We start from the raw sequence: 27,063 nt of genomic DNA, 5'->3' as shown, positions 1-27,063 counted from the left end.
ATTGCTGAGTAGTATTCAATTGTTTATCCAGGCACCAGTTGAAGGACATTTAGGTTGTTTCCAGTTTTGGGCAACTATGAATAAAGCCACTATAACTATTTGCATACAGGGTTTTATATGAATGTAAGTTGTTATTTCACTTGGGTACCTATCAGTAGGATTGCTGGATTACATGGTAAGCACATTTTTAACTTTACAAAAAAACACCAAACTGTTTTCCAAAGTGGCTCTACCAGTTTGCATTCTCACTAGCAACATATGAGAGTTCTATGTGCTGTTTCCTCATCAGCACTTAGTATTGCCAATTTTATAAAAGTCAATGAAATAGCTATGCAATGGTATCTCATTGTGATCTTAATTTGCATTTCCCTACTGACTAATGACAATGAGTAATTCTTCATGTGTCTAATTTATTTAGTATCCCCATTATTTGAAATTATCATCTTAATTTAATTATTTATCTGTTTATTTTCCATTTCCCCCATCCTATGTAAGAACAGGGATCTTGACTTCTACTCTTGAACACCTAGAACAGTATCTGGTACTGGATGGTGATGGTAATGGTGATGATGACGATGATGATGACAGTGGTGGTGGTGTACCCAGCATTGTTCTGAGCACTTTACATATATTAACTCATTTAGTCTTCACAACTACCCTAAGAGAGCCAGATGCTATCAATACCTCCATTTTAAAGAGGATAAAACTGAGGCAGAGAGAAGTAACTAGCCCAAGGTTGCCTAGCTAATAAGGGACCAAGTCAAGCTTCAATCTCAGGTATCCTGGAGTCAGACTCTGCAGTTGTAATCAGCCCTTAGCAGCCACATTTGCTGAGGAATGAAAGTGTGGAAGAAAGCCAATAACTTGCAGCTCTTTCTGTCCCAGTGAGGGTGCTCTCCTGGGTTTGAGGCCATCCTATCCAGCGCCTCTCCCTCACCAGTTCAGATGTTGAAACCTAATCCCCAGTGTAATGGTATTTGGAGGTAGGGCTTTGGGGAAGTGATTAGGTCATGAAGGTAGGGACCTCACAAAAGGGATTAGTGCCCTTATCAAAGAGACCCCAGAGTGATTGCTCACCTTTTGCTCATGTGAGGACACCATGAAAAGACAGCCTTCTACAAACCAGGAAGTGGGCCCTCACTAAACACCAAATCTTCCAGAACCTTGATCTTGGACTTCTAGCCTCCAGAACTGAGAGAAATAAATTTCTGTTGTTCATAAGCCAACCAGTCAATAGTATTTTGTTATAGCAGCTTGAATGGACTAAGACACAGTGGCTTCTTGGATGTCTCCTCTTGGATTTTCTCTTTCCAACACTGAATTCATCATCATTCGCAATCCTTCTCCTGAGAAATTCGATGTATGGGATGGTGTTGGAATGGAAAGCAAACAATGGGATAAAAGCAGAAAGGCTGAGACAAACTTGGAGCCTGGGTGGAGGGCCTGGGCCTGCTATGGGCCTCATCTGTCCACAGGGATTCTTTTCCCACCAGCACCCCACCCTACCCCCCAGCCAGGCATGCTAGGCCTCTCTGGCCTCAGGTACCCCAGATGGAGAGAATAAATAGGAGTGATGGCCTGTGCTCTTCTGAAACCCGTACTGAGAGTGGTCTCATAACACACCCAGCACAGAGAATTTTATTGCTCACTGAATGTCTGGGCACATTTTCTCCACACCGTCTCCACACAGCACAATGTCCCTCACATTTCCTTAGCCCCTTTACAGTTATTTGAGGCCGTATTAATGTAGGGAGAAGGCAAGAGAATTAAAATGTTAATCAAGCCACATTCAGACTGCAGTTTGCTGATCAGCCCTGCAGCCAAGTCAGGAGGACATCTGCAGAACAAAGGAAGATTTCTATGGGGATTGCCAGCAACCCATTCCCCACATCTATGAGGGGGAAACAGGAACCAAGAGTCATTCCCTATGGCTAAAATCATGGGGAACCTAAGGATTAAAGACTGGGAACTGCCAACAGGCCTTTCACTCTACCTATTCTTACCTTTCCATGCTACATACTCTTCCCCTTCTTCATTGTATGTTCATATAGAAGGAAATGGGAACTAAAGAATGACATATAAACTGAATCCTCTGAATACTCAGGGTTTCTCTCAGAGCCTTTACTCAGTCCCTCTCACTGTCCTCTCTCTGCCTCTGGGAAGAGACTGCACTCTGTCTATGGAGTGTTACCCCTCTTCAAATAAACTTTCCTTTTGCCTCTAACTTTGGCGTGTGTGTTGAATTCTTTCTACACTTGCTGCCAAAGAACCCTCTTCTCTCGGTGCAGGGCTTGGTCTCCTTCACCAACTTGGGGAAATTTGCCCTGTCCTGCATCAAGATTACTTTCTGGGTGAGAGAACTAAGTCTCTTTGGAAGCCCTTAAATAACTAGGAATTCAAGAGGAAATGGAATAATCTCAGTCTCCAAGTTGAAAGGTTTGCTCTTCACAAAGAAAAGGGGCAGTCCCAGATCCCACAGCAGGACCCACTAGCAACACAATCCTCACCTCGAGAAGGGAGGTATTAGCCTAGGCTGACAGTTGAGGCCTTGGCTTACATTCAAGGGCTTGAACTTGACTTTAGAACAAAGGCTGGGGTGTCTTCAGAGCTTTATCCCTGACTCTGATCTGGAATCGACTCTTGCGTAGGGCCCCCAGCTCATCTGACCTACATGGATAGCTAGAGGGGAGGGACGAAAACCTGACAGGGACTCTTAGAGTCAAAAATGACCACAAGCTATAAGCTTAATTATAGGTTTATATTATCAACTTATTGACACTTTACTTGGGCAATTGTCACCTTAAATGTTGTGTGCTCCTGTGGAACAACACAGGGAATAGGAAGAAGAACCCCCACAAGATCAGAATGGGTGCTGGCAGGCAGACAACCCAAGGGGAAAGCCCTTCGTGTCTATAAACGCCTTTGCCATGTCTCCTTTTTCCAAGAAGCAAGATTTGGCTGCAGTGGAATACACTCCTCCCCCCACCCACCCCACCTCCCCCCCAAAAAACCCAAATGAGTACCATCCATTTTTTTTGACACTATTAAGAAGACACTTCTACTATGAGGGCGAATTTGAGAAGTTCCTTGCACATGAGCACGGGGCGCTGGTGTTAATACTTATTTTGAACATTGGCCAGGGTAGCTGGAACTTGTGACTACATAGCACCCTGCAGGGGTGCTGGGTATGCTGGGGAGGGGACTTGGGTTGGAGGGATAGGGGTTGTTTAACTTAAAGAAGCCTCTGGGACAAAGGCAAGTTTGGTGGGCCTGGAGTCCTAGAGACCAGGGCTTCCAGAAGAGTAGTTATAAAGAATCCTCTCTCAGATGCAGAGAAAAAGAAACATACACTGCTGGTGGGACTGCAAATTGGTGCAGCCACTATGGAAAACAGTATGGAGGGTTCTCATAAAACTAAGAATTGATCTACCATATGATCCAGCAATGCCTCTACTGAGTATTTACCCCAAAGACTTGAAAACTCATATCTGAAAAGATATTTGCACACCGATGTTCATAGCAGCATTATTCACAGTGGCCAGGACATGGAAGCAACCAAAGTATCTTACAATAGATGATTGGCTAAAGAAGCTGTAGTACATACATACAATGGAATATTACTCAGCCATAAGAAGAGATAAAATACTGCCATTTGCGACAACATGGATGGACCTCGAGATAATCATGCTAAGCGAAATAACCCAGACAGAAAAAGTTGAAAATCACATGATATCACTTATATGTGGGATATATACCTAAAAGCAACAAATGAGCAGGACAAACAAACAGAGACTCATGGACATGGACTACAGACTAGTGGTTACCAAAGGGTAAGGGATGGGGGAGGAGCGGGGAGGAGGAAGGTAGACAGGGTAAAGGAGATTAAATATATGGTAGCTGAAGGAAACTAGACTTTAAGTGGTAAACACACAATAGAATATACAGATGTCAAATTATAATGTACACCTGAAAATTATATAATTGTATTAACCAATGTTACTCCAATAAATATAATTTTTTAAAAGTTAAGAAAAAGAGAATCCTCTCTCAGAGGCTTTGGGGTACGGGGCCTACAATTCTCCGGGAATTCCCTGGGAAGGATTGAAGTGAGTTCTGTCATCCTTTTGGCTAAGAATAAAAGGGTTTGACACAGTATAAATGTATACAAAATACTACAAAAGAAACAGGCAAAACTGCTCCATTTTTTACCACAAGGATTTATTTACTTGGGAATTTATTTTGATGATGAGAAATCCATGATGGTGAGTTTTGGTGATTTCACTGAGTTTTCTGGCATAAAAGATAATTTACATTGGGTGCAGATCTGACAATTTTATCCAGTTTGGACAAATTGCGCTCACCCTCATGGCCACAGGATTTGTTTAGATATGTTCATGAGAAGGAACTGTGTCTAGGATTTGCTGTGCTTTCTGCTTTTGTTTTCTTGGCAAGTTTCCCAGCCAATGATGCTGAGAATTCTCATCCTGGGTTCAGGGATCTAGTGCTGGCTTGTGGGTAGAGTGGAGAGTTGGCCGGGTTGGGGTTGGCTTGAACTCCCAGCTTAAGAGTACACTTGAGCATTCCCACTCAGGGAGGAAGGGGTTTTTTATTTGGACGTTATGGTCTGATTCTCACCATGTTGGGATGAAAACACCAGCGCATGGAAAATGCCTGACTAGACAGGCTTAAGGGAGGATTCCTGGAGCACAACATAAGTTCTTTTCCCCTGAATGGTTTTTGCTGACTGATTGGGTTTTAATTCATTGTATACCATGGGTTTAGGGGCTGAAAACAGAGGACAAAGGTTCAAAGGCAAATGGTGAAAGAAATTACCTTGGGGAACTGAGAAGAGCTGGCATAGGAGTGAGGTGACAGGTGGAGGGAGGACGGAGGGAGACAAAAGAGGAAAAGGGGCGCAGACATGGAGGTAAGGGTAAGTGCCATCACCACTGTTGTGTCATCATCACAATCATCACAGAGGGCATCATAGATGCTTGGTGCTCATTACGTAAGCATTTCACAAGCGCTAACACATACGGTTCCTACCAAACCTTATAAGGTTATTGTCTGCATTTTCAGGATGGGGAAACTGAGGCATGGAGGCAAATAACTTGCCTTGTAAAGAATGGGGCTATATTTCCAACTCAGGCAGTCTGACTCCAGCAATCATCCTAAGAGCCCCTGATGAAACTGGGTTGGTCAGGTTAGAAATGAATGAAAGGCTCCTCAATGCCATTGGTGGGAATTCTGTCTGTGGGTGGTCAGATCTAAGTTAGTGAAAAATTCCCCTTTCTGTCACTTACTAGCTCTGTGACCTTGAGCAAGTTACTTCACTTTTCTGAATCTGGTTCCTTACTTGTAAAACAAGGGTAGTAGAGATTACAGAGCATGTGGTGGGTAGGGGAGGAGCTGGTACAGTACTTAGTAGAGAACAGAAACTCTACAAAAAGTAGAGCCTCCGCCGTGGAGTCACAGCACAGATGTGCCGATCTCCAGAACTTCTGAGCATGTACCTGTATGCATGCATATGCCCATGTGTACACATATCCCTGCCAAGGCGAGCACTCACATGCACCTGCATGCATCTCCCTCCCTAGTCCCGTCCCCAACTCAGGGTGATGGTGGCAGCAGCCATGCTGTCCCCCAGCCAAATACACAGGCATCACTCTAGAGTCCTTTCTCTTTTCCTCTCTCACCCTCACATCCCATCACCATGGGCAGCCAATTCCTGAACATTTACCAAACTCACCTTCCCCCCAATTCTCCCCTCACCCACTTCAGCACAAAGGTCTCAACTGCCTCCTATCCTCTGGCTTGTAGTCCCTCCTCCACCTACTCTCTGCACGGTGGCAATCAGATGATCTTTTCCAGTTACAAATCTGACCTCATCCCCACTCTGCTTAAAATCCTCCAGGAAGCCTGGCCAGCTAAGACATGAAACTCAGAAGCCCCAAGGAAAAGTCTGACAGACTTGGCTGAATAAAAATCTAAAGCTTCTATATGGTCAAAGATACCATAAGCAAAGTTAAAAAGACAAATGGAAGACTAGAGAAATTATTTCCAAAACACATAACTGACAGAAGTTTTAAATTCCAAATATACTGAAAGCTGCTTTATATCAATAAGAAAAAGGCAAAAAGAAAAGAAAAATGGGCAAAGGATATAAACAATCGATTCACAGAGGAGGAAATACAAATGGCCAATAACTGTATGAAAAAATGCTCAGCCTCGCTGGGGAGAGGGAAAGTGAGGTTTGAAACCACAACAAGATGTTTTCCTGGACTGGCAAAAATTAAAAAGTGTGATAATGTTCAGTGCAGAGGATGGTGTGGGGAAATGCAACCGCAGATACCAAGTGCAGGAGCCTAAAATGGCCTTAAAATGGAAGAACAATATGGCAATACCTTCTAAAATTTAATAAGCAAATCCCACATCTAGAAATTTATTCCACAGAAAGGCTTAAACGTGTCAGTAAGACACACACACACACACACACACACACACACACACACCCCAAGGATGTTCACTGAAGCATTATTTGCAAGAGTGAAAAATGGAAGACAACCTAAAAATCCATCAACCCAGGACTAGTTACATAAATTATGCTACGTCCAAACAATGGAATATTAGGTAATGATTAAAAACAACACAGTAGATCTGTATGCCATGACACTGACAGATGCCCACAACACACTGCTAAGTGAAAAATGGAAGTTGTGGGATAATGTACATAATATGATTCCATTTCTCTTTAAAAAAAAAAAATACAATACATATGCTTGCATAGACAAAGAAAAAGTTCTGGAAAGAGGAACATCAGACTAACAACAGTGGGACCTTGGCAGAACAAGATTTAAGGGCAAAGAGGGAACTCTCCTACTTAACTGGACACACTTCTAGGTATATCGTTTCAATGTTTTCTCATGAGCAAATATTGTTCTTATGGTTAAAAAAGAAAAGAAAAAAGAAAACGAAATACCCCGTAGCCTCTCACAACCTGCAGCACCAAGTCCAAACTCCTCAGTGTGGCACCCAAGGTCCCTCAGGATGCAGCCCTTGTGTGGCACCAGCCTGTGGTCTACCCTTGTCCCATTCTTATCCTAAATCTAGACATGCCTTCCTTCCCTATCCCCAAAACTGCCTCTAGACCTTTGTTGATGTCATTCCCTCTTCCCAGAATGTCTTTTCCTGCTTTTTGTGCCTCATATTTCAAGCTGTTGCTCATGTTTCCCTACCTTCAGGAAACTCTCCATGAACATTCTCCCACACACTGCCTTTATGTTCCCTCCCAGAGCAATGGTGACAGTCAACACTCCAGGGAGCATACTGGGTGTCTGTGTTGGAGCTGTGCTATGTGCTTTACATTGTACTGACTCAGCAATCCTCATAGCAACCCTAGGAAGGTTTGTCATCACCTCATTTAACAGATGAGGAAACTGAGGCACAGAGAGATTACATGACTTGCTCAAAGTCACACAGCTAGTAATCTGCAGAGCTGGTAAGTAGAGTCAAGCAGAGTGCCCACATAGTCCTCTACCAGCACTCAGCACACAGGACTGAATTCCCTTGGCACCTATACCTGCTGGGCTCCAAGACATGCCTGTGAGTCCCAAAGATGGGGTTTGCCTTGTTTCTGCCCCCAGAACCTAGTCAAGTTAGGAGCATGTGCTGAGAGCTCTGAGGGGGCCAGAAGCCAGCCCTCACCTCTACTCAGTCAAGGTTAAAGTAAGTGGCTAGTCTTCTCTGGGGGCTGGCGAAGGGGTGAGGGTGGGGCCGGATGACCCAGGACTGCTAAGAAAAGGGATGAATTTGCAGAGATGCAGCCCCTTCCAAGATGGAGACCCTGACAACCTCCTGCATCCCTGCTGTGTGCTAGGCCCTGGGGGTAACTGGCCAGGAAGTCAGGGGCCAGGTGAGGATCCTGCCCTCCACACAGCTGCAAAGTCAGACACAGGGAGGACAGGAGCCTAAGGGAGTACAGGCAAAGAGCTGTAAGATGGTCCTTAGGGGAGGGGGCCTGGCTTCTGATCCGAGTGAGGGCAGACAGGGGAACTCTAAGAAGGAAGTGGCATTTTGGCTAGTGTAGAAAGATGGGCAGGTGGAGTTGGAGAGGGGAGCTCCAGGGAGCTGAAACAGCTTGAGCAACGGCCTGAATGTGGGAAAGTGTGGGGAGTGTTAGGAAGGAGTCATTGGTTTTGGCTGGAGTACAAGGCAAGTAGGGAAGCGACTGTGGAGGGGGGTTTGCTGGGGGCCCTTGGAGGGGGAACTGCCCGCAGGCAAAGAAAGGACAATCCTGGCAAGGAGGAGACAATCTGAGATGATGGCTGGGGCCAAGCATCTGAGCTTGTCAGGTACTGCCCTTTTGCAGCTTGCTATGTGAGTGTAGCCTAGTTCCTGACTTTGGTTCTCTCACTTGTAGAAAATAATGCACCTTCCCAGACTGTTCAGAGGACTGAATGAGACAGTGGTTTGCAGCCCCTGTAACCCAGAGAGGGGAGATGGACACATCTGGAGGCAGCTTCCTGAGGGCATCTGCCAGTGTAGTGTGAACTTTGTGTACATGCCTTCCAAGGCTCCATTGGAGAGAAAGTATTCAAATACGGTGCTTGTATTTAAAGTATAAATTCAAGATGTGATTTCAGACTCTTCATCTTTAAGAAATATGAGAAGCAGAGCCCCATGACCTTGACTAGGTCCCTGCCCCTCTTGTGACCTCAATTTCCCCACGTGGGTAATGGATAGCTAGCTGGATGGTTTCTCTAGGCCTGGTTATTTAGAAAGGTCTGGGCCATGGAAGGAGGCAAATGTGGTGGGGGAGTAGAAATCCAGAGGTGTGGGATCCAGAGAGGGGAGGGGTGGGGATGAAGGAAGCAGAAGACCCTCCTTCCTAAAACTAGTACCCTCCCCAGCCAGGGCCCTCCTCAGTTCCCCCACTCCAAGGACCTCAGTTGACATCAGAAGCCCTGGATGCCAGTCTAACTGGCCCCAAGCTCAAGTCTCCCCGGCCAGTGCCCAGGCCGGAGGCGTCGGAAGTAGAGGAGCCCCACCGCCCAGAGCAAGTGCACTGGCAGGAATAGCGGTGTGCAGGCTTGGAAGCAGCAAGACCTGGGAAATCACCCCACCAGGTTGCTACAGGTGAGTAGCATCAGGCAAGTCCCTGACATCTGTTTCCTGTTCTGTGAAATAGAGAAAAATGCCTTTCTTATGAGGTAACATTATCAACCCAGTACTTGGCCCACCAACAACTTTCCCCACAGGTGAATCCTTTAGTTCACCAGGAGCTGAGAGTAATCTGGGGGAGTCACAGCCAGTTCTTGGAGGGGAGAATCACTCACCCTAGGCCCCCACTCCTCCATGGGTGCCATCCACCTCATCTCTCACCTCACCTAGTCTGCACCATCCCTCAGCCCCTCCTGCCCCACACCCCACCCCCATCTCAGCCTCCCACTGGCCCCTGCCTCCATCACCTCCCCTTCCCACGGGCTCTAAGCGAAGATCCACAGCCTCCCAGCCCTCTGGGACCTCCCTCGCCTCAACTCTGATCACTCAGCTATCATTGCCTGTTTGTCACCTCCCCCACCAGCCCTGTGGGCAGGGACCATGTCTGATTCATCTTGTCCTTTCCAAAGTGTAAGGCCTGGCACAGGAGTCCTGCCCACAGGCAGCAGAGCTAGCAGTGGAGATGGAAAAACAGGGCACCATTCACCCCACCCACGCCGGCACCTGTTTCTCCGTTGCTATATCCATGACGCCAAGCCCAGTGTGGGGCTGAGTCAGGGCTCAGCATGGGCCCAGGACAAGGTTCAGTCTGTCCAGGATTAGGGCCCAGTGTGGGGCTGAAGTTAAAGCTCAATAAAAGAAGTTTTCTGCACCCTCACTCCCTCCATGGAGGGCTCAGGACTTTCCCCAGCCTTACCCATTGCTTTGAAAACATATCCTGCCCCTGGGGTACCAGGGCCTGCCTTCAGGGTCCCAAATATACCCACCCTCTACCCCGACAAGGCCCATCCTATGTTCCACCTCAAACAGCTATGCTGAGATCACCACATTCACTTTGCCCCAGCCACCACTCAACCTCAGCATCCCTGACTGGCCTTCAGAAACACAGCAAGGACAGTCAGCCTTCCAGCATGGATGTGGTCCTAAACCAAGGAGAAGGAGTTTGTGGATTACCTCAGGTTTTTTGATTATCCACCCTACTGCCCCAATTCCATCAGCCCATCTGATCCAGTGTCAACGAAGGTAAACTCAAGTCTGGCTGAACATGAAGGTAAAGGCGTTGGCTGGCACATGGCAATGAGTTATGCCACCCAAATACCTCCTCCTGTCACAGTACCCAAATCCTTCCTCAGTGCTCCTTGCCTTAAGCCACCCTTGCTGACTCGCCTCTGAAACCTCCACCCTGGGTCTAGCATAGGCCTGGCATTCACAGGGCTCAGAAATGGGAGCTGAATTAGAGATGATGGCCTGAGTGAGCATTAGAGCTGGGCTTACTTCTGAGAACAGCAGTGCCAGGGCAGAAGGCTGTACCATCCCTTAGCCCCCACCCACCCAGCCAAGCCCCCCAGTGTCTGTCTACCACTCTCAAGCAGAGGGTCAAGTTGGTTTGCTGGCAAGACACACGATTCTCATTTTAATTAAAGAAAAATCTAATCACTACATTAAACTTCTCATTACTCCACTTGAATACCCGTTAAGTAAATTTAATTATCAGAGGATTGGGTTTCCCAGCCTCTTTCATTAGCTTCTGATAAGATGAAGAGCAGGGAGGGAAGAGGGTTGGAAGCAGAACAATGCCGTTCCTGACCTATGGAGGGCAGGGTGGGCACTGCACTGGGGCCATCACAGTCAAGCTTTGGTGTCTCCCTAGGGGGAGACTTGGCTCTAGGCCTAGAGATGAATCCCCACCCAGCTGCCCCTAGGAAGGTGAAAAGCCTAGCATTTGGCTGAAGTTGGCACTGAATGCTTCATTTTTTACCACTCTTGGTTATTTATACCCCACCTCTTTCTAAAAGAGTTTGAGGCTGCTGAGAACAGCACAAGCTGAAAAATAAGAGAAGAAATTGGAACAAGATGAAAAAGAGAGAAGATAAAGCCAGAGGCAAGGCTATGAGCATGCCACAGCATCCAGAGCACTTATCAAAATTGGGCCACAAAATAGCTATGAGCTTCCTAGCAGCCAAGGGCAAAGAAAGCAACTCACTTTGGTACTAATAGAATAACTAATAAAGTATTCATGCGGAAATGCACACTGGGCCTTGGTCTTTCCATCTGTAAAAAGGGTAGAGCTGGAAGATGAACTAAAGGAGATAACCATTGGCTGGAACAGTCAGCAAAGGCTTCCTGGAGGAGAGAGCTAAACTAGGCCTTGAAAAAGAGCATGGGCAGACTCAGTCTATAACGATCACTTGTTGTTTACCTTCCCCAGTTAGGGGCATCTCCTTCCTGCTAGCAGAACCCCAAGCTTCCTTCGGTTAACACCTTCCCCTCACTCTTGGTCGCATGGTTGGGGAAAGACAGACTGTAACCCCAAGTCCATCCATGCTTCCAAGCCCTGTGGACATGGATCAAGATAATCCAAATCTTGCCAATAGAGCACAAGAGATCAACTCCAGGACTTTTATTTGTTCTATCATGAAAGCAGATTTTGTCTCCACCTCCGACCCCAGATTTAAACCGGGAAGCATGTTGCCCGGAGATTGCTGGCAGACATCTTGTGACCATATCTTGTGAAATGCCACTAGGAGTACAGCCATCGCCAAAGAAGAGAAATGGAGGAATATAGACAGAAACCAGACCAGATCCTGGCTGCAAAGTGTGAACCACTGGATCAGGTCCTGCATGAAGCCCTTACTACCTCTGGATACTTGTTACATGAGCTGATCATTTCATTTTATTAAAATAGATTTTTTGCTACTTGCAACCAAAGGAATCCTGACAGATTCAATGTTAAAAAAGGTATCCCTCTTGTTCCAAGGACCAAGAAGGCTCAGGTATCCCCAGGAACAGGAAGTGGGTTGGGTGGGGATGCCACCTACCGTGACTGCTACTGTGCCCTTTTGAGTCCCAAAGCTTGAGGAGTCCCCTTGGCCCGAGCTGGGGTGAGGAGGAGTTGGTCTGGGGGCTGGACAAAGCCAGAGGCCCAGAATGCGGAGAGGAGGTTGTGTGGCCCCACAGACTCAGGGCAGTCAGGACGTGGCCATGGGATCCCTAGAAAACAAAGAAGCAAGAGTGAGCAGTATGATTCATTTAGGGGACAGAGGGGCACTTGGGCACAGGGGTAGAGTAGGCGGTGGCCAAACCTAGATAAAGGAAAAGACCAAGTCAGTCAAATTTATCATTACTTCCTCACATCTTACATCTTATTTTCTACATTTACTGCCCCTTCCCCCAGGTCCCTCCCCTCCCCCTGGAGAGCCTCCAGGCTGCGGTAAAGCATCTGCAGAAGGCCTGCCCTCTGAAGAAAAGGGTGGGCTGGTGGCAGGTGCAGCTGGAATCCATGTACTGTTGCCAGAGTATGTGAGTTTGGGGGTGGAGTGGAGGAGGAGGGGCTTCACCCTCAAGTGCTGTGGACTCATTTCTCACAGTTCCTTTCCCAGTGAATGCCTAGAACTAGGCCTAGGGCCTGAGGCAGCCATCTTTTTTGATCTCTAGTCTAAGGGAATGGATGGTAGTGTTTCAGGCATAGAAAGAGAATAGTATAGCCCCTCCCAGTGCCCCCAGAGGCCCTGCATCTGAGGAAACAGGAGACCACCTACTTTGCCTTCCTACCAGCCTCCCTTGGGCACCATCCCTGGCTGGAGGCCACCCTTCAGAGGGCCCACACTCTTGCACAGCTTCTCTCTGAGGCCAAGTTGGGACCTTTAGGGAAAGAAACAGGGGTGTGGCTTTTTCAGACTCAGGACACTTCCAGAGTCGTGGCCTTTGGAAAGTCACTTAGCCTTTTTAGGTCCGTAATGAGTTCTCCGAGCTAAGGACTGCATGATGACAGAGATCCCAAATCACAGCACAATAAGGCTGATTGTAAGGATCTCTAGAAATATCTCTAGACTGGCACAGTCCAATAGAGCTTTTGGCAAAATAGAAATATTCTATGCCTATGCTGCTCAATGTGGTAGCCACTAGCCACAACTGGATATTGAAATGTGGATGGTGTCACTAAGAAATTAATTTTGTAAATTTAATATTATTAATTTATATTTAAATCGAAATAACCACATGTGGCTACTGGCTACCATAGTGGACAGCACAGCTCTGGACTGACCCTTGCTCAGCCCCTGGCCACAGTACATAGAGAAAACTGAAGTCCAGAGTGGGTAAGGAATTTGCCTAAGGTCACACAGTAAGAGCATGGTGAAGGCGAAATCAGAATCTAGTTCTTCTAGCTTCTAGTCTCAACTCTCCACCGCACCCACTGCCCTTGCCATGGTGGCCTCATGTTCTTCCATTATGCTCATATCGTCACGCTTGATGCCCTGTTTTTCCCATAATGCTCAGCACTGTCATACTAGATACCTTGTTTTTCCCATCATGCTTAGCACTGTCACACGAAGTGTCTTGCTGCCCATGATGCTGCTCCTGGGGCAGGATATCAAGCCACTTCTGAAAGGACCTCCTTCTCCCAGCCACTGCTGCTGGCCTGTCTCTCAGCCCCACACCCCCTCCAAAGCAGCCTCAACGAAATGTTCCTGAGGTTGCCTGAGGAAATCATCCATCAGAGAGCAAGTGCTCTGGGCACAGAGCTGTTCACTACAGGGCTATTTATAACAGCAAGATGCTGGAAGCTGCCTAAACATCCCACAATAGAGATGACAAAGTACATTGTGACACCTCTGCTCAATGGAATATTACACAGCCATTTCAAATGATAAACACAGACACAAGTAGTGACACGGAGCAATGTTTACCTAACAGTATTGAACAAGAAAACAGAAAATGGATGAGGGAGAGAGCTGGGTTGCCACGGTACACAGGGATCCATGCTCACTGAGCCCCCTCACAACCGGTACCCTCAGACGCATCACTACATCATAGGGTCCAGATGATGCAACCATTCTACAGATGGAGGAGCTGAGGCTTAAGATACCACATACATACCCCTGGTTACATGAGGAATAAGGGGCTTAAAGTAATTGGCAGAGTGAGGGCTTAAACTCTCAATTGCTGACTCTAAGGACACATCCCACAGCTGCCTCTTTCTGCCAGGATGGCGGCATCATGGGTACACTTTCCTTTCTAATTATTACTCATCTTATTTAACAAACACATACTAAGGGCCAGGCACTTTTCTAATACTTTTATAAATGTTGACTCATAATTTGTACAACAACCGCAAGAAGGAGCAATTATTAGTCTCTTATTTTTTTTGGATAAGAAAACTGAGGCACAGAGAGATAAAGTAACTTGCCTAAGGTCCAGGGTCACTTCTACTTCCCATGTGTTCTGCAAGGTTTTAGTATTGTCCTCACAGGAAAAGGGTAATGGGTAGGGAGGGAACGGTTGTTGCCTTGGGGTGGTGGAAACATAGATATGTGTTTTCCTTTTTTAATTTCATGGATATTCTTCTGTAGCAATTGAAACCAATGTTCAAGGAATAAAATAAATGTATCAAAGTTGTTTTAAAAACACACATACACACACACACAAATAAAAACTTAACAAATTGAAGCTATAGATGCGTCCAAGAAACCTTGAGTGTGATGATAATCCACCTCCCAGTAGCAAAGCTCATGTCTCCAGGTTTTTCTGCCAATTTCCTGGCCCTGACCACTTCCTCCTGCCCAAGTAAGATCTCACCTCAGAGAGCAGGAGGAGCAGCCCTTTTCAGAGGTGGACTTCAATAAAAACCTCCCACTTCCCTCAGCACAGTGCAGCAGGCTGGCTGCTTGTATGCTCCTGCCACTGGCAAGGGCTGGCCTCAAGATGCCATGGCATCCAGACCTCTGCCTCAGCCTCGGAAAGCCCCGTTCCAGTGGAACACCTGAGGCCCAAAAGGTGAAAGATCTTGCCAGAGGTCACAGTGCTACTGAACAGGGAAACGTGCGTGTGTGCACATGCACGCGCGTGCACATGACCCGCACGTACAGGTGTGCGTCTCCCATGCATGCAGTGCTTCAGGCCCAGGCACTCCCAAGCCTATCTTTAAAAAGGCAGGTGATTCTCAGCTTACACACACACATACACACATACACAAACACACACTTGTTACATTTTAATTGCTACTACATCCACAATTATATAATTTGCTATTTCTCCTTTATATGTTTCTGTGTTATTTTTTGGTCTGCCACCAAATGCTCATTGTACACTTACTGTATGCTAGGCTTATTACATACAGGTGCTAGGGATTCAGTGGGGTACAAGACAAATTTGGTGCTCTCATGGGAACAGGGCTACAGATGATAAGCAAATGAATAAACAAGATAATTCCGGAGAGTGACAAATGCAGTTAAGATCATCGAACCTGGTAATGTGAGACAAAGTACCTGGGCTGGGGCTAGGGGGATCAGGGAAGGCCTTTCTGCAGAGGTCATACTTGAATTGATATATATATATAGTAAGAACTCAGTCATGCCTAGAGCAGGAGTGGGCAAAGAACAGAGGTGGGGAGGGGCTGGTGTTTCTGAGGAGCAGCAGGCAGGCCAGGTGCCTAGAATGAGGTGGGCAGAGATGGGGGCAACTGTGGCAAATGAGGCTGCAGAGGGAGGTTAGGCCCTTAGGGTGAAGGTAAAGGCTTTGGTTTTCATCCTGAGTGTAATGAAGAGTCACCGGAGGGGTTTAACAGGTTTGTGCTATGAAGTTCCCTGGGGCTGAGTCTGGGTTAAAGGGAAGCAGGTGTGAGAGCAAGGGACCAGTGGGTTGGGTGTCTCAGAAGCCTGAGGACAAGGAGACTAGGCTTAGCCAGGGTGAGGGAGGGACTAGCCAGATGCAGCATGTCAGCTGTAGCAGAAGCAATGGCTGATGAGTTGGATGTGAGGGGTGGAGTAGGAAAGGCATCGAGCATGACTCCTAGATCTTCTACCACAGAAATGCATTGCTTTTTACCACCAGACCCCCCCCCCAAATCAAACATAACTATTAAAAGTATCACAGCGGATGAGATACCCATGAAGACTGTTGCACCCCACACCAATCGAGTCTCACATTTTTTAGGAAGCATTTTTCTCCCCAAGCCCCTGCTCTGTTCCCTGTACATGTGTGGTGTGTAGGGAGGGGCATAGATTGGGCACCACCATTAGGCTGACAGGAGACAAAATGATCCAAAAGACAGGTCAGGGCAGGATGGGACAGGGTGCAGAGGGGCTGGCACAGAGCAAGGCCCCAGCACATGCTGGATGAAGAACATGCAGGCTAAACCTGTGAGAAGTGACAGGAGGATGCATGGGGGCTAGGGTCGGGGGAAGCATCTGGGAAAAACATGAGTATGAGGATAAGACCATCCAGGCTATGAGTCCCAGCCCTACTCCTTGCTAGCAGTGGGACCCTGGGTAAGTTATTTCACTTCCCAAGGCTCAGCTCCTTCACCTGCAGAGTGGCAACCACAATCCTCCCACACAAACCTGTGATGAAGATTCAATGAAATGGTATATGTCAAGAACTGGCATTTATAAATATTAACATCCTTCCCCTTTTGTTTTAAGAAGAAGGCTATAAAAGCCAGTTTGGGCTTAGACTAGTGAGCTTCACGTCCATTCTAATAGAAATTCTAGAAGTGCTGCACAGAACACCAGGAAAGACAATGGCAAGACTGAGGAGTTTATTATCAAAGAGTCTTGCAAGATAACAACACATCCTCTCTTAGCTGCTCAAAAGGATAACATGCACTCCAGCAAGGACCTCTCATTCACATCCTTGTGAATGAGACAGAAAACTGCACTGGGTTGCTCAATGGTTGGCTAAATAACCACGTCCAGGAAAGTGGCAGGGTGAGTCAGACTGGCCCCTGGGGTGGACTTTCATGGGCACTGGCAGGGCTGGTCCTTGGCCTTGCCTGGCACAACTCTTCTGGCAGAGACTAGGATGGAGTCATGAAGGAACGTCCAGCTAGGAGGGGTCAATTAGAGAGGCAGGGTCCCCTGTACAAAGCCCTCCACTTGTCCTGGGAATAGGACAAGAGAGAGTAGAACATGGCGAGTGCCAAGAGTAGTTCCCAGAGCCAGCTACACAGAATAGCGAGGGAGCCTGATGGCCAGGAGACTCCGAGGCTGAGTGAGCCAGTCATTCGAACTAGACGGTACAGCAGCTCCAGAGAGCCATGCCCAGTCATTGTTATGTCTGTCCAGAGGTCTTTGATAAAATGAGGTCTGCTCACAGGGGCCTTGTCAAGAAGAGATGAGCCTGAAACCCATGTCCCTTGGGGACTTCGGGTCCCTGACAAATACACTTGGCATTTATGGGCCCAGAGAGCAGAGCTAGGCCCAGTGAGAAAAGACTTCAGGAAGACAGATCTATGTTCAGTATTGGGAGTAGTGAGCTCCCTGTCCCTAGGGGTGTGCAAGCAGAGGTCTGGGGACAATATATGTTGGGTGGGGGGTTGCAGTAGGAAGGGAGGTTGCTTTCAGCTGTGAGTTTCTTCAATTTTATCACCATATGAAACAGGGCTAGATTATACGGATCAAAATGGGTGTTAAAGTGAAGGAAGGCAAAGTAATGCCCAGAATGATAGTTATTATTATAACTACATTATAGATCACAGAACACTCCCATCTATTCTCTAACTGGAACTTCCTCTCAATTCATGAAGCAGATAAGGCAGGATGATTAAACCCATTTAGCAGATGAGTAAACTGAGGCCCAGAGAGGGAACGGGACCAGTCCAAGGTCCCACAGCTCATCAGCCCCAGATTCTCCCTATAGCCCCACACTTAGGGACCATCCCCTCCTGCACCCCTAATGGTCATTCTTCTATTCCCTGCCCTGGAAGGAGCAGGACTCTCCCCATCCCATCCCAGGCTTCCGTATAACTGCCAAGACTCCCCATCCCCAAAGGTTAGAGGTTATCTTTGTCCATCCCTCTGAAACCTGGGGATGGAGTCCCAGCCTGGATGGAGTCCTCACAACTTACACAGGCCCTGCTCCTCCATCCTCTCTCCTTCTTCTCCTGGTAGTCTTGCCACAGGCCCTCAGATGGGTTCCTTTAAACCAGACCTGGAACCAGACACTAAGCTTTGCCCAGGAAATGAACTCAAGGAGAAGGGTCCCTTCTGCTTAGCCTCTTACACAGGCAGCTGTGACCAGGGCAATCCAGAGCCCATCTTGCCAAGCACCCCTCCTGACTGCCTTTCCCCTTCCTGGCCAGAGGGGCAGAGAGAGGGTATCTGGGCAGGAGAGGTGGGTGCATCAGGAGGTAGTGTCTCCCCTGGGAAGACTGGGATCACCAAGGCAGGGCAAGCTGCCACCCCGCACATCATTCCTTGCCACATCACACACTGAACCCTCATAAAGCTCTTGTGGGCCAAGTAGTAGCATCTCACTTTACAACTGAGGGAATGAAGGCTCAGAGAGATTAAGGAGTTTGCCCAAATTCAAAATATTAAATTGAACAGAAATAGCTTGTAAGTCCTGGAGATAAGATCTGAACCCAGGACTGGCTGGTTCCAAATACTCAGTGCTTTCCCACACTCCGTGCCACCTGCACAAAAGTACAAAGCAGCTCAAATAGGCAGCCTGAGGACCAAATAAAAGTGGGGCTGGGGTGGGGCAGAGGGAGGAATGAGAAGACAAGACAAAGACAAGATGGAGAGCAGCAGAAACAGACGAACTGACAAGTGTACCCTGTAGGGGCCAGAAGAAGGTACCTCCAGAAGCTGCCCTCTTGATCAATGAAAGGCCATCAAGTGCCACTTCTGCTGCCATCTGCCCAGCCTCTGTCTGCCCATGCCTGCATTAGGGTCCAGCTGCTCAGACTGCCAGCCCCTGGCGGCCAGCACCTGTTTTGAGTCCAGCCAGGTGCCCCCATACCCACTGGCAGAGAGCACAACTGGCCTGTCCCCAGAGCATGCAGGGTTTAAGCAACAGCCTCTCAACTGAATATTTAAGAAGAAAAATACTTGCTTTAAGAAAAAGAGAGAAAGGGAGAGAGGAGGAGGTCACAAAGGAAGGGGAGGAAAGGAAGGAGGGAGAAACCTACCCCATCACTGCAGTCAAGGTCACAAGCATGGTTGTGGGGCTGGTGCAGGCAAGGAGCCTTTAATCCAGGAGTTGAGGCCATGGAAACTAAACGCTTGAAGCCGGAGTACATTACTGCCCTGAATGATCTGTCGGCTTCTATTAGGCTAAATATCTCTGTATAATGGGGAATTATCCTCTGAAAAGGCAAACTGCCGGCCTCTCCAAGGAGGGGGCGTGAGGCGGGAACCTCTCATCGTGAGGGCTCTCCCTCAGGGGGAGGAAACAACAGGAGAGCCTTGGGGAGGGGGACCAACTCAGAAAGCCACCCCTCATCCCTCATCCTTCCACACCCCCTCCTTGAAAGTCACAGTCAGCAGCTGTTTGATACTCGGCCAGCCTCCCACCCTTCTCCCCAGACTTTCCCTTGCCCCCTCCACTTAGGAGCCTGAAAAGATAACAGACCCGGGATAGAGGCCTGACAGTGCCTTGGTGACCCTGGGTGAGTCTCTGAGCCTCTTTGAACCTGTTTCCTCGTCTGTCAGATGGAGTTGCTATCTACCCAAGGGCTGTGCTGTGGGAGGGAATGAAGCTGGCCCAGAGCCCAGGAGAGCGGGCACCCAGGACAATTTTGCTTGCACGGCTCTGTCCACTAGTGAGAACCTCCTCATCCTCACGGGCCCGCACAGGGAACCCCCCTTGCCAGGAAACCCCCACCCATGGGCATCTCTTACAGTTGAACCCCATCTTCCAGGCCCTCCCAATCTCTGGTGGTTGTGCGCACGTGGGTGCTTCAGCTTTAGGGGTTCCCTCTGAACCAGGCAGCATTTCCTCCCTCCCATCCTCCCCAGCCTCTCCCACTCCAGGTATGGGCACACAGGACTCTGCCCAGATGTGCAGGCTCAGAGGCATGGGCTGGCAGAAACCAGGAGCAGGAATGGACTGGGTCTACTGAAAGGTAACCCTCATGGGAAGGCAGTCAGCACCAGAGGAAGCCAGGCCAGGAAACCAGAAATCCCAGGACACAAGTCTGTGAGAGCAGGGCAGTGCCCAGAACATCAGCAAGACTACCAGGGCAGAAGGCAGGGCTGAGGCCAAGCAGGAGAAAGTAGACAGACTCAGTGCTGGGTTCCTGGCTGAGGCACCTCAGGGGTCAAGAGGGGCAGGGCTGACCTGTGGGGTAGAGCGGCATGGACCAAAAGGCTCTAGCTGGGTGGGGAACAGGGCAGCAAAGCCGAGATCCAGGTGGGGAGGTTCTGCAGACCCTAGTCTCAGGGACTCCCACACTACCCTTGGCCTGTAGTAAAGCCCTGGGACAGCTCAGGACCCCTCACTGCAGATATAGACACGGCCGTTCCATGGCGCGCAGCTGGGTCAGGAAGGCTGTGCTGGAGGCAATTCCAAGATAGTGCCCACAGCCCAGTGGGATACTCAGAAAAGAAGGCCACCCAAGGGTATGCAGTACTGCCCACTCCCCACTATAGGCCCAAAGGTCCAGCCCAGAGTCCCCACAGTTTGTTGATTCATTTAGTCATTCAGCAGATGCTCTCTAATGCTTTCTGTGAACTAAAGGGAAAAAAATGCCCAAGATCCTATATCAGAGAGCTTGGTCTAGTGAGATAAATGGTGGGGTTAGGGGTTGGACAGAGGGAGATAAGAGACAACCACTCAAGGACAGTGTGAGAGGGAAGCCCAAGATGCTGTGGGAACAGGGTGGAAGCATCCGACCCAGGACTGGGGGTCAGGGAAGTCTTCCAGGGGAAGGGATCTTTGGGAGGGGTCTCGAAGGAAAAGGAATTGGGTTTGAATGCACAGGGGAGGGGGTAGGAGAGGGGCTGCTTATGCCAAGGCCCAGGGGCATGAACAATGGGCTGAAGAGAAGGGCCTGTGTGCAGGAATGACTGAGAGGTCTGCTGTTACCAGCCACTGGGAGGCTGAAGGGATTTAACCGGAGAGTGACAGGATCCAATTTGTGCTTTAGAAAGATCATCCTGGCTGCCACCAGTGGAGGACGAGTTAGTTACATAGGAGAAGACCAGAGGCAGTGAGCCAAGTGAGGACTGAGGCAATGGCCACAGGAGAGCTGATGGGGCCTGAGGTGGGCAAAGGGATGGAGACAACAGATAGGAGAGGTATTTGGGAGGCAGAATCTGCAGTGAGGGCAGTGGTTGTAACACCTGCAGCAGCAATATCCCGCTGAGCACCATGAATGCTCAAGTCCAAACAACAAACTTCTCAAAGTCCTTTTAAATCCATCAGTTACTTTGATCTGCACAATGCTAGGGTGAGGCCAGCAGGCTAGGAATTAGTTACTTAATTAGTTCATTAATTCAACAAGAATTCATTGAGTGCTCACTGTGTTCCAGGCATTGTTCTGGCCCACTCGACAAAAGTGTTGCCCAAGATGTTCCACGGCTACATGGGGCTACACCGGGTTGGAGTCCAGGGTGGCTGTCAGTCTCTATTAGTGAGAGGTGGTGCAGGGCTTCTGCCATGGCCTAAAAGACTACAGAAGTGATTGGGCATGACCATTGGCTCGAGGGGCCCAGAGATCCTCCAGTGTTGGGGAATGGGTGGGTGTAGAAATCGGATAGGGGCTGTGGCAAAGGAACATCTGACAATGAGGGTGGACCATATTGGGGAACAGGGATGACCCTGACTGGAGAGGAAACACCTCTTCCCTCAAGACAGAGGTGGGAAGCCAGAGAGAAAATATGAGGTAGAAGGAGGCAAGTTCACGGTGAAGGGCTTGGATCTCCTCCATGGACAGGAGGAGCACAAGTGGGGAATGGCAGGGCCATCAGGCTCACTTGAGGAGAGGAGGAAGCACACAGATAGGCCGAGAGGATGAGAGAGGTCAAGGTGGGCACAGCAGGAGGACCCAGAGTTGGACTGGAACCACTAAGGTGGCTGCAGGGAGAGGGGAGGAGCAGGGCTGAGCTAGGGGAGGTGCAGAGAACAGGAAGCCCCATCAGGGAAGAGCAGGCTCCATGACCTAGTGGTGTCCCATGACCTAGTGGTGTCCATGCAGTGGCCTCAGGCTGCCCTCCATACTCCCACTGCCACTGATGAGAGCCGCTCTGGCCAGCTCTCTTCCACTGGCTCCCTTCTAGCTCCCTGCCTGTAACACAGGCCTCAAGGGGGTCAAGTCAGGAAAGGCACTTTGCAGTATGCGCATACAGATGATGGTCCCTGGCCCCATCCTGCTGGCAGGGCCTCTTGGAGTCCAGTCCTCAGCATTCTCAGTGCCTCGCACACACGTTTGTTCAATTAACTTTTACTCACCTGAGTTCAACTGCTAACAACTGGTAGCAATATGAGGTCAGAATTTTGACCAGTGGACCTGGTGGGGAAGGGGCTGCAGGAAAGGAGGACATGGCAGATGCCCCAGGGCGCAGGTGTGAGGATGCAGCAGAGGCCAAGGTCTCCAGGGTGGGTGGCAAAGCCTCTGCTCTCACCACACACATTGGCACTCCTCAGTAATTCAGCAGGCCAGCAAGTAAGGAAGCCAGTGGAGGGAAGTGAGGGCTGGGGGTGGGGTGCTCCCACATGGAGGGTCCCTGGGCAGATGGGCCTCTTGGGCCTCCCAGCACCCACAGCTGTGTGAGTTGCTCCTCCAACCCACACCCACCCCACCTCAGAATCCACCCCACTCTGTGCCAGGCCCTGAACATGCAATACCATAAGAGAGACACTAAATTAAGTCAGAAAGAATGAAAAGTCATTCTGGGAGAACAGGCAGAGCCTGAAAGGCTTCATGGAGGTGGCGGCTTTTCAAATGCTCTGGGCTTCACCTTGCTCTTCTGTGAGATGGGACTGCACTCCTCCTCCTCTTCCTCCTTCTCTTTCTCTTCTTGTCCTCCTCTTACGACTACTACTGCTAACAGTAATAGCTAAAGCATGTGGGGCACTTGCTCTGTGGTAAGCTCTTCGGGAGTTTTTTATGCCAGGAGAGACTGAGGTGGAGCTAAGGCCAAGCCTGCCCCCTCCTAGACTCTCTCCTGCTGGAATGGCTACTGGAGGGCTGACTGGGATCTGGGCCTTGGGCCAGCTGCAGCCAGGGTGGTAGGCAAGGTGGGTGTCACCAGTAGCCAAGGTCTGCAAATTGCTGTGTGTTTTCAGCATCAAGTGGCTATAACTGAGCTGGGGTGAGTGGAGTGGGAGATGGAGGTGGAGGAGGGAACTTTCCAGAGCTAAGTCAGAGGCAGCAAGTTCAGAGGTTACACAGTGGCTGCGGTGGCAGCTCAGTTTGGCACTTCCACTGTTTAAAGCACTGATGCTTAGTGTGGCCTGCACCTGCAGCTTCCCCCTTCCTGTATTCAACAGAGCCAACCTCACTCATATGCCAGGCTCCAGTTGTTCTCAGGGGTAGAGGAAGAGGGAAGAGAGGAAGGAAAATAGTAGCAATGGCCAAGGCTATGTATGTCTCAGAGCTGAAACTATGTGACACTGGATGTCAGTTATTATTATTCCCAGTTGACTAGGAACTGGCTCCAAGGGATTATGTCCCTTGCCCAAGGTCACAGATGGAAATGGCTGAGCTGGGACTCACACCTAGAACTGTTTCTAATGGGTAAGGAGATGCTAAAGGCTGACAGGGCTCATGGGGCTGAAGTAGGAGGGCATTTCAATTAGCAGGCCCGGGAAGGCCTTTGAGGGTGGATTCTTCCTGGCTCCTCTCACAGTAGGTACAAGTTGTCCCATACCCAGGGCTTGAGGTCAGGCCATTTGAGAAGAGGCAGGGGAAGGAGGTCTCTCATTTGGCTTCTAGCAGCCCTCTGCCCAACCCCACACCTGCCTGAAAGCATCCCATCTCCATGGTGAGATAAACCACCAGGGGGTCTAATGACCTCTGCGTAGGACAGGGGTGGAGGGTGGGGGTAAGTGTGTGGTTAGAAAGAGATGAAAGCTCAGCCCAGACCCAAGACAAGGTCACCTATGGGCTGAGCCTAGTGGCAGGGGAAGGGCAGGGCGGAGCGGGGGAGCAGGGGGTGGTCAGGAAGGCCCAAGAGAACAGATGCCTTCACAGTGCCTAGACTCCAACTATTAAAGCATCATTTCTTTGAGTCCTCAAAGATGCTTAGTTTACACAAGGCTTCTGCGTCTGGAAGAGGGACCATCTGGGAATACTGGCGATGGGAGGTAGAACACTGGAATCTGGTCCCCCTCCTCTAACACACTGTGTTTCTTGCCACAAGTGTCTTCCCGCACTGGTCGCCAGTCATCTGTAACATGAGGTGTCCAGGCCTAAAGGTTGGGGAATACCTAATGGGGGTGGAGATGCCGCAGATGAGCTACCCCTCCCAACGCCCGTGTCAGCTGTATGCAGTCTGCATGTTCAACGCAACCGCCATGGCCTTCCTTTATCCTCTCAACAGGCCGTATTGCAGGTATCAAACTCCAATCTTCTAGGTGAGCAAACTGAGGCTTGGACATGAGAAGAGGCACTCTAAGGTGTCCAGGAAGGGGGCAGATGAGCCCTATGTCTACGAAAGTACAGCACCCTAGTCAGCTCCTGGCTGCTGCCTTCCTGACCACTACCCAGTCACCCCCCAGACACACACACACACTCACGCACGCACGCACACACACACACACACTGTTAGCTATGCCTGCTTTTCCCAATCCCCTCTTCCTATCGAAACTTCACCAGCTTCCACAACTGCTCCAGCTGCACACATCTCTCCTGTGCACCTCTGATCTATGCACACAGCGCGGAAACCTAATGGAGCACTTGCCTGCCCCCTTTTACTTCTGACTTAAATCTCATTCCCTCAGTAGCTCCTTGAGGACAGGGAACTGCCTCCCACTCTCCTTTCTATGTTACAATCTGGGTACACAGAGGGGACTAGTGGAAACACAATGTCTTTGGAACAGGCAGATGTGAGTGGAATTAAGCTGGAAAACTCTAGACCCATCTCTCCACCTCACTGAGCTTCAGATTCCCCAGCTGGGAAACGAGATGATCCTGTCCATCTCAGAGAGTGCAGATAAGCCAGGAAAGGGGCTGCTGCCCCTCCTCGTGTCAGCACGGCCTCCTGCTGACCCTTCCTCAGTCCCCTCCCTCTGGGACACCACTCAAATTCTGGACCACTCTTCCCCATGAAACTGTCCAAACAACGAACACATGGGTGGATTCTTATCACTGAGAAGTGTCTGAGGCTGGTAGAGGGTTCAGGAAGGCTCAAGAAAACAGCTGCTATAGTACTCAGAGTCCCTCTGTTAGAATATGATTCCTTTGTGTGTTCATGAGTGTTCAGTTTCCTCAATGGTTTTGAGCCTGGGAGCGGGAACACCTAAGAATATTGGCAGTGGGAGGCAGGGCCCTGGGGTTCTGGTCCCTCTTCTCCACTAATACTGTTTCTTGGCACAAGTGTCTTCCCCTCTCTGGCCCTCAGTTGCCCCATGTGCAACATGAGGTGTCCATGGAGGCAAGATGCCCTCTTCACCCACTTCCTGGAAGCAAAGGAGGAAAATGCCTATAGGGGTGATGTCAGCGGTGCTGGGAAGAACCCTCCAAAGCTCTCAAACCCAGCACCAAGATGATCAAATACCCCCACTGGGGCTGCCGGATTCCTCTACCTTCTAACAAAGCCAACCCCTGGGATTTATGGGGCCTTGCAGACAGGCTCCACCTGTTCCCAGCCACTGTGAGAACAGGGCCTGCCTGCATGCCTTGGACCTTGGAGGAAATCCTTCCAGTCCATTCCGAGGCCCAGCTGGCCTACTCAGTGAGCTTCGACCTGAGAAAAGCTGAATTTACAGTCCCCAATCTGGATGGAAAAAGGAATAAGATTCCGTGGGGGAACCTGGGCAGGAAGAGCTCTACTGAAGGCCCTCTGTCCCAGGGAGGGATGCTGAGGGAACTGAAAAGGGGGAAAGGAACAGAGTTTTATCCCGACTCTACCACTTACCTACCTGCTGACTTGCAGAAAGTCACTTCGCCATTTTGAGTTCTAGTTTCCTGATCTATAAAATGAGGAAAATGATACATGCCACACAGTGCCTGATACATGGCAAATTCTGGAGGAAGTGGATATTATGACCAGATTCCCAAGGGTTTGGTTTTTTCACATGAGGCCCAGGGTGGGTGACATCAGCCTTGAGCACTTGACTAACAGGGTGATATGAGCACTGAAAGCTAAGAGGCAGTAAAGAGGTAAGGCCCCCAAATCTGCCCCAGCAGGGTTCCACCTAGAGAACCAGACTGACCCCGACCCTGCTCACACACTGAGCCCTAACTGACCCTGCTTACACACTGAACCCCGACTCTGCTCATACACTGAGCCCTAATCCTGATCACATACTGAACCCCGACCCTGCTCACACAAGGAGCCCTGATTCAGTCACCAACCACTGTAGCCAGTCCCCACCAGAGATTAGCCAGCTCTAAGGAGGGCTATTGGCTCCCGTCTCTTTGTAGAGTAGCTGCTGGGTTAATCTTCCATCATATAAACTGACTCATCCCTGGTGGGGAGGGTGTGGGAGCCCATGGGCTCAGTGTGTACCCCCCAGCCCCTTGTCCCACCTGTTAACGTCCTCCCCACACTTTCCCTCTATATTGCTGGCTTCTGCCTAAAGATGTCCCCCACATTCCCCAGCCCCAATTCTATCACCCTGGCCTGAATTTCTAGCCCTCCTAACCAGTTTTGTCCCTTGCCCATAACTCTACAACCCAAGCCTTTGGTATGCTTTGCCCCTCTAACCTCAGATGATGTAGATTCTGGAATGCCTGAGGGAAAGGGCCTCAGGCCTCATTCGTTCACTGAGCTCACTGTCCACGTAGGGACATTGAGGTCACTGGGATGAATGGCAGCCCCAGGACACTCATCCTGGTCCAGTGCTTTTTCTACCCAGCCCCCTGGCTACCAGGGGGTTTTCCTCCTCAGTGCCCCACCCAGTCAGCAGAAGATGGCCCCTGTAGATGCGGGTCAGACAAGCCCCAAGCCCTGTCCC

At 49.4% G+C, this 27,063-nt stretch overlaps 1 protein-coding gene across 1 annotated transcript in view; it reads right to left on the bottom strand.

Moving 5' to 3' along the window:
- LINGO1 (leucine rich repeat and Ig domain containing 1) overlaps nucleotides 1–27,063 on the bottom strand; it is a 102,891-nt gene that overhangs the window by 64,555 nt on the left and 11,273 nt on the right. Inside the window, exon 2 of the mRNA XM_011382128.2 lies at nucleotides 12,039–12,210. The gene's annotated coding sequence lies outside the window, so the exon portion shown is untranslated. The remainder of the gene's footprint in view (nucleotides 1–12,038; nucleotides 12,211–27,063) is intronic.

This window comes from Pteropus vampyrus, unplaced genomic scaffold (assembly GCF_000151845.1).
Source record: "Pteropus vampyrus isolate Shadow unplaced genomic scaffold, Pvam_2.0 Scaffold462, whole genome shotgun sequence".
NCBI lineage: Eukaryota > Metazoa > Chordata > Mammalia > Chiroptera > Pteropodidae > Pteropus > Pteropus vampyrus.
The sequence above is the reverse complement of the archived record's forward strand: the minus strand, read 5'-3'. Positions and strand labels throughout refer to the sequence as shown.